Source organism: Halyomorpha halys, unplaced genomic scaffold (assembly GCF_000696795.3).
Source record: "Halyomorpha halys isolate HHAL.00 unplaced genomic scaffold, Hhal_1.1 Scaffold39.1, whole genome shotgun sequence".
In the NCBI taxonomy this organism is placed as follows: domain Eukaryota; kingdom Metazoa; phylum Arthropoda; class Insecta; order Hemiptera; family Pentatomidae; genus Halyomorpha; species Halyomorpha halys.
In genome coordinates this window covers 1,760,006-1,767,234 of record NW_027109179.1, presented here as the reverse complement: position 1 = coordinate 1,767,234, position 7,229 = coordinate 1,760,006, and the positions used below count along the sequence as shown (strand labels likewise).

Here is a 7,229-nt window from a genome sequence, read left to right as displayed (position 1 = left end):
AAAATATAAAAAACTACAGTATTCACGTTAATATAGAAAAACGTGTGATGCTTAACCGAGGTGCGGTGTGCGCACCACACATTTTTCTATATTACCATAAATACTGTAGTTTATTGATTTGATTAATTTTGTTAAGGTTAATTAATTTATTTTAAGAGTATCATGGTGTCTGTTGATCATATGAATATGGTAATTACTGATCGCTAGAGAATTTGTTTCAACCTGAAATTTTGTTAGGATTAATTTATTTATTTTTTTTAAAAAGATTTAATTTTTTTATTTTATTTTATTTATTTGTTGATATTTACAACTGTATAAAAAAATACAACCAGTAAATTTGATCATAATGACATATGATATGATACAGGATGTAGAGAAACTACCCAGTAGTAGAACTCTAAAACAGTTTACTATATAAGGTCACGAGGCCATCTTCTTTTCAGGCACCTTGGAGGATTGCCAGGAATGGTAGAGGAAGCAAGGTTAGAAATGAGTGGGTTTGGGTGGTTAGGGAGTTTATTATGGAAGGAATAATATCGGGTTCGGGCTAGATCGGTTACATAAGGAACATTTAGGTCTTTATGGATGGTTTTATTAGTAACAAAATAAGGAGCATTGAGGATTTTACGAAAGATTTAATTTAAGTGTATCAGGGTGTCAATTGATTATTTGAAACCTTTAATGGCTAGAGAATTTGTTTAAACCAATAAATTTATTGTTTTGAAATTGTTTAAGTGTACTAGGTTGTATATTCATGATGTGCAACTTGATAAAGTATTTCACTGTATACCTTCAATTACCAATTGTAGGAAAAGTTAATATCCAATCTGAATTATGTAACCATATGTAATGCAACTTGTTAATTTATTGTTTTTTCTGTTTTAGAGGGATCGAATAAAAAAGAAGGTGTTATGTTATAAAGTTTCTTATCTTTATGAATAACAAATTTTTATTGAACAAATAACTGTCTTAAATTTTTCTTGTATCCATTTAATGTCTTGGATTTCATTAAATTTTGAATAAACTTAGTTCTATATATTCCTTAGATATACACCAGTCCTTTAGTTAATCACCTTAATAATAAATAGATAGTTAAACACCTTAAAAATAAATAAAAACCTTCATACACTCATCTCTTCAATTAACAAATAACATAGGAATAGGAATTAAATAGAAGTGTGATTGTTTCTATTAAATGTATTAGCTGCTTAAAGTTAGTTCAAAATCTAAAGTAAAACGTGCAGTATCATTTAAATTAAATATTTTGTATAAATATTGAATGTAATAATAAGCTAGTACTTTAGATAGTTTAGAAAGTGATTTATTTAGTCTGTCATTGAGTAGAGCAGCTGTGCATGGTTGGACACTAGCGCTACCTGGTAGCCCAGCACGGAGACCTCGATAGAGTTCGGGACGGGCTCGGAAGTTCTTGTCTATGAGTAGTCTTGGGTAGTTCGTTCAATGTAATGTAATAGTTTATTTGAAAGAGGTACTTAATTTTTCATTGAGTGCTCCTTTGGTGTCCCAAAATATACATCTAGTTCAGTGAAAGTTTTTCGATGGATCAGATTTTGGGAAAATATAAGCCTGAAAGAACAAGACTTATTTTTTTAAATAAGAACACTCAGGACAGCTGAAAAAACAAGACAAGTGTTAAACAAAACTCTTCATTTTGGAATAATCATTTTCCAAATTAAAATACTGCTGCCAATTAAACATAGAGGGAGGAGAAAGGATTGCAGCTCCAAGAGAAACCCTTGAGAGCAATCGACGCATTCGTGGGAATTAATTTATCAAAGGAGGTGGCTGAAATTTCCGCACAGTTTTTTCTATACGCAAACTATTGCATACGATTGACAAGAAATGATTTCGAAGTTAGTGAAAAACTAAACACAGTTAGGTGATTTTGTATACTTTCATAATATCATCTACAGAAAGTTGATATTTTTTTTTGGTTATTTCATCTTATAATTACATAACAAAATTCCAATAAAATATTAATATTTGTATGTAATTTATTAATTTTTGGAATTTTTAAAAATTCTGTTCAACAAGGAAATTACTAAAGAAAGAAGAGAGAAAATTACATCAAAATATTTATATTTTGATGTATTTTCTTTTGTTCATATTGTTAAAATGTTTTAATATTTCAATGTAGTAATTTTGTTTTATTATTATCAAGAGGTCGTCTAATTATTTAATTAGCGTTATTGATTTATTTTCTATTTTAAATGTTCGTTCTTTTAACAGTTTTAATTGAATAACTTTTCCACTCGGCATCGTTTCGGACTTAACCTACCAGCATCTCGGCGCCCCTTTTTTGCGAAAATGTACACTCCGGAATCGTTATATTTTTTAGTACAACTTTAGAAAATAAGGCATTGTAATGAAATTTGGTTTATATTTATGTGTGGACATTGAATAATACATATTTACAAAAACTTAAATATAGTAATATAGAAAAATGTGTGGTGCGCACACCGCACCTCGGTTAAGCATCACACGTTTTTCTATATTAACGTGAATACTGTAGTTTTTTATATTTTATGTTGATAATTGAGTTATCTCAGTTTTTTATTTTCTAGAATTCAAATCGTTTGAGTCCTTTTTATTTACTCCCTGATAGTTTTAATTATAATTGTCAACATAAAAAATCAAAAACTACAGTATTTATGGTAATATAAAAAAATGTGTGGTGCGCAACCACAGTTGATTTTCTTAATGTCGGAGTATTCTCAGTTTTTTATTTTCTAGAATTCAAATCGTTTGAATCCTTTTTATTTACTCTCTGATAGTTTTAATTATAAATTGAAAAAAAAAAATCAAAAACTACAGTATTGATGGTAATATAGAAATATGTCGCACACGCCCACCGCACCTCATTTTCATATTTTAAAGTTATTTCAGTTTTTTATTTTCGTGAATTCAAATCGTTTGAATCCTTTTTATTTACTCCCTGACAGTTTTAATTATAATTGTCTACATAAAAAATCTGAAACTACAGTATTTATGGTAATATAGAAAAATGTGTGGTGCGCACACCGCACCTCATAATCATATTTTAAAGTTATCTCAGTTTTTTAGTTTCTAGAATTCTAATCGTTTGAGTCCTTTTTATTTACTCTCTGGGAGTTTTAATTATATTTTTTTTAAAAAAATCTAAAACTACAGTATTTATGGTAAAATATAAAAATGTGTGGTACGCACACCGCACCTCATTTTCATATTTTAAAGTTATCTCAGTTTTTTAGTTTCAAGAATTCAAATCGATTGAGTCCTTTTTATCTACTCCCTGATAGTTTTAAATATAATTGTAAAAATAAAAAATCAGAAATTACAGTATTAATGGTAATATAAAAAAATGTGTGATGCGCAACCGCGGCAGATTTTCTTAATGTCGAAGTTATCTCAGTTTTTTATTTTCTAGAATTCAAATCGTTTCAGTCCTTTTTATCTACTCCCCGATAGTTTTAATTATAATTGTAAACATAAAAAATCAGAAACTATAGTATTTATGGTAATATAGAAAAATGTGTGGTGCCCACACCGCACCTCATTTTCTTATTTTAAAGTTATCTCAGTTTTTTAGTTTCTAGAATTCTAATCGTTTGAGTTCTTTTTATCTACTCCCTGATAGTTTTAATTATAATTTTTGAAAAACCTCAACATATTTTATGTTGATAATCAAGTTATCTCAGTTTTTATTTTCTAGAATTCAAATCGTTTGAGTCATTTTTATTTACCCCCTGATAGTTTTAATTATAATTGTCAACATAAAAAATCAAAAACTACAGTATTTATGGTAATATAGAAAAATGTGTGGTGCGCTCACCGCACCTCGGTTGCGTATCACACGTTTTTCTATATTAACCTGAATACTGTAGTTTTTTATATTTTATGTTGATAATTAAGTAAGACGATATTATAAATAAATTAAATGTTTAGTTTTTGTAAATATGTATTATTCAATGTCCACACATAAATATAAACCAAATTTCATTACAATGCCTTATTTTCTTAAGTTGTACTAAAAAATATAACGATTCCGGAGTGTATTATTCGTGAACCCTTTAATTGCTCCTAAATCCTAATCATTCAGTCCTCTAAAAATACCAAGAACCATTTCAATCTGTAGCACCAGAAGATTTTGATTATCTATTATATTTTAGATGAAATAATAAATAAAATAAGTCCTTATTTACTAAATATTGCTGTATATAATCTTAAATTTAACTCATTTCTCATGGTATAGATAAAATAAGTCTATCAGTCCTATTTAATTAATCTTTACTATCTCAATTTCACATCTTGGCACTAGGCTTCTAACCACTACCATATAAAATTAAATATTTTTCAGTTTTAAAATGGAAATAAACCGAGGTATAATGTTATACTGACATGATGTAAATAAAGTTTAAAAAAAAAAAAAAAAACATTAAGCATACTTACCTGGCGTGGGGGTTACCGTGATCATTAAGGCGGTTCCCCCAGGGCGAGGCTCTTCCATTGCACTTCGGTCGGGCTGACCCCTGCGAATACCCCAAATGTGGGTATCTCGGGCGCGTAATTTTTGTTAGTAGGGACTGCGTTCGTGCTGTCCCGGAATAAATAATAATCATTAAATATATTGTTTGCGAGAGTCTAGGATGAATTACGATCATGTTGGTGAATTGTTCAGATGGACAGAAAGACTTTTTCGGAAAGAATGTTTTTCCGGCGTATTAGAACGGATCAGTTTAATTCATAACAGAAATACGATTGAGCCTGAGAAAACAAGAAGTGTCAAACAATTGTTTTTCAACAAACTTTGTCTTTCCATGTTAATCCAAATGATAATTATAAATTATTATTATTATCATAAACTTCAGATAAAATTTGAAACTTTTATTACATCTTTTTAAACTTTTTGAGGACATTTCTAGTACTTCATGCCCATTCTCAAAAATATTAGGAAGATATATCTCCCATATTCGTATTCAAAAGGTTTCATTAATCCCTAAAATTATTAATAAGTTCTTAAACAGAGTGACAGTTTTACTTGATCTTATAAAGTTGACAGTTATAAAGAAACAATTCTTTATAAAAAAAATAACAATAGGCCTTACAGTCTGTGAAAATATCAAAGACCATTTTGATCTGCAGGACCGGAAGAAGAAGAAGAAGAAGTATTTAATTATCTATTACATACTAGCTGTAGTGAATGAATAATAGATAAAAATCTTTATTTATAAAATATTTCAGTATGCAATCTTAAATATAATTAATTTCTCATCACATAGACATAATAGTTATCTATCACTCTTATTAAATTATTCTTTACTATCTCTATTTAACATTATCATCATTAGGCAAGTTATTATTATCTAGAACTTATGAAATAGTTCTTAATAAATTATTCGTGAACCCTTTAATTGCTCCTAAATCCTAATCATTCAGTCCTCTAAAAATACCAAGAACCATTTCAATCTGTAGCACCAGAAGATTTTGATTATCTATTATATTTTAGATGAAATAATAAATAAAATAAGTCCTTATTTACTAAATATTGCTGTATATAATCTTAAATTTAACTCATTTCTCATGGTATAGATAAAATAAGTCTATCAGTCCTATTTAATTAATCTTTACTATCTCAATTTCACATCTTGGCACTAGGCTTCTAACCACTACCATATAAAATTAAATATTTTTCAGTTTTAAAATGGAAATAAACCGAGGTATAATGTTATACTGACATGATGTAAATAAAGTTTAAAAAAAAAAAAAAAAACATTAAGCATACTTACCTGGCGTGGGGGTTACCGTGATCATTAAGGCGGTTCCCCCAGGGCGAGGCTCTTCCATTGCACTTCGGTCGGGCTGACCCCTGCGAATACCCCAAATGTGGGTATCTCGGGCGCGTAATTTTTGTTAGTAGGGACTGCGTTCGTGCTGTCCCGGAATAAATAATAATCATTAAATATATTGTTTGCGAGAGTCTAGGATGAATTACGATCATGTTGGTGAATTGTTCAGATGGACAGAAAGACTTTTTCGGAAAGAATGTTTTTCCGGCGTATTAGAACGGATCAGTTTAATTCATAACAGAAATACGATTGAGCCTGAGAAAACAAGAAGTGTCAAACAAACCTCTTCATTTTGGAATAAAAATTTTCCAAATTAAATACTACACCAATGAACCAACATACATACATAGGTGGGGAGAGAAGAAGGGGGAGGGATTGCGGCTCCATGAGAAACCCTTGAGAGTAATCGACGTATGACGTTGGGATCAATTTATCGAAGGAGGGGGCTGAAATTTCCGCTCAGTTTTTTCTATACGCAATAGCAATATTAAATACCTTTTTATTTTTGACTTCGAAGTTGGTGAAAAACTAAACAGTTTGATTTTGTATACCTGCATAATATCATCTACTCGAAGTTGATATTTTCTTTTTATTTCATCTAATAATTACAAAATAAAATTCAAGATATATTCCAATAAAATATTAATTTTAGTTTTTTTTTTCTTTAATTCTGTTACGAAAAGATCAGATGAAAAAACAACATACAAATATAGCAGAAGAAGAATGTTTAAAAAAAAAAATTAAAGATAACACAAATAAAAAATGAATACCTATTTTAAATATGAAGAAAGCTCTTTTAAATAAGTAGCGGGTCTTCTAATGGGATATAAATTATCTACAGTAATTAGTGCAATATATTTAACCCTTTGCACTCGGTTGTCCCCTCTCAGGGGAGATGAAAGTTTATTGGCGATTACGGAGAATGAACTTTTTGAATGACATTTTTTAAAAAATGTATGATTTCCTTTAACGTTCTATTAAAATGGAACAAAAAACAAAACAAAATATGATAAAAATATAAAGATACATGATAAATAAATCAAGTTGAAAGAGAACGTGCGAAGTGTATTCACGACGGACTTTACACTTCTCTAATCCGTTGAGCAGTATGTAGGATTAGTGGAACAAAGGTACACGAGTATTGTTCAATGAAATAGGGAAACTTAATAAGACAATAAAGAAATCAGAAAACTGAGAAAAGAAATTTACAAGAACTCAAATCGTATTGATGGCAAAACGATATTATAAATAAATTAAATGTTTAGTTTTTGTAAATATGTATTATTCAATGTCCACACATAAATATAAACCAAATTTCATTACAATGCCTTATTTTCTAAAGTTGTACTAAAAAATATAACGATTCCGGAGTGTACATTTTCG

The 7,229-nt window shown here is 29.1% G+C and overlaps 2 non-coding genes across 2 annotated transcripts; both read left to right on the top strand.

Moving 5' to 3' along the window:
* The first annotated feature begins 4,441 nt into the window (after positions 1–4,441).
* LOC112210585 (U1 spliceosomal RNA) lies at positions 4,442–4,603 on the top strand. The gene has a single exon (XR_002945222.1). It is a non-coding gene; the product is annotated as a U1 spliceosomal RNA (small nuclear RNA).
* A 1,175-nt stretch (positions 4,604–5,778) lies between these two features.
* Positions 5,779–5,940, top strand: LOC112210584 (U1 spliceosomal RNA). Its single transcript, XR_002945221.1, has one exon. It is a non-coding gene; the product is annotated as a U1 spliceosomal RNA (small nuclear RNA).
* Positions 5,941–7,229: the final 1,289 nt, after the last annotated feature.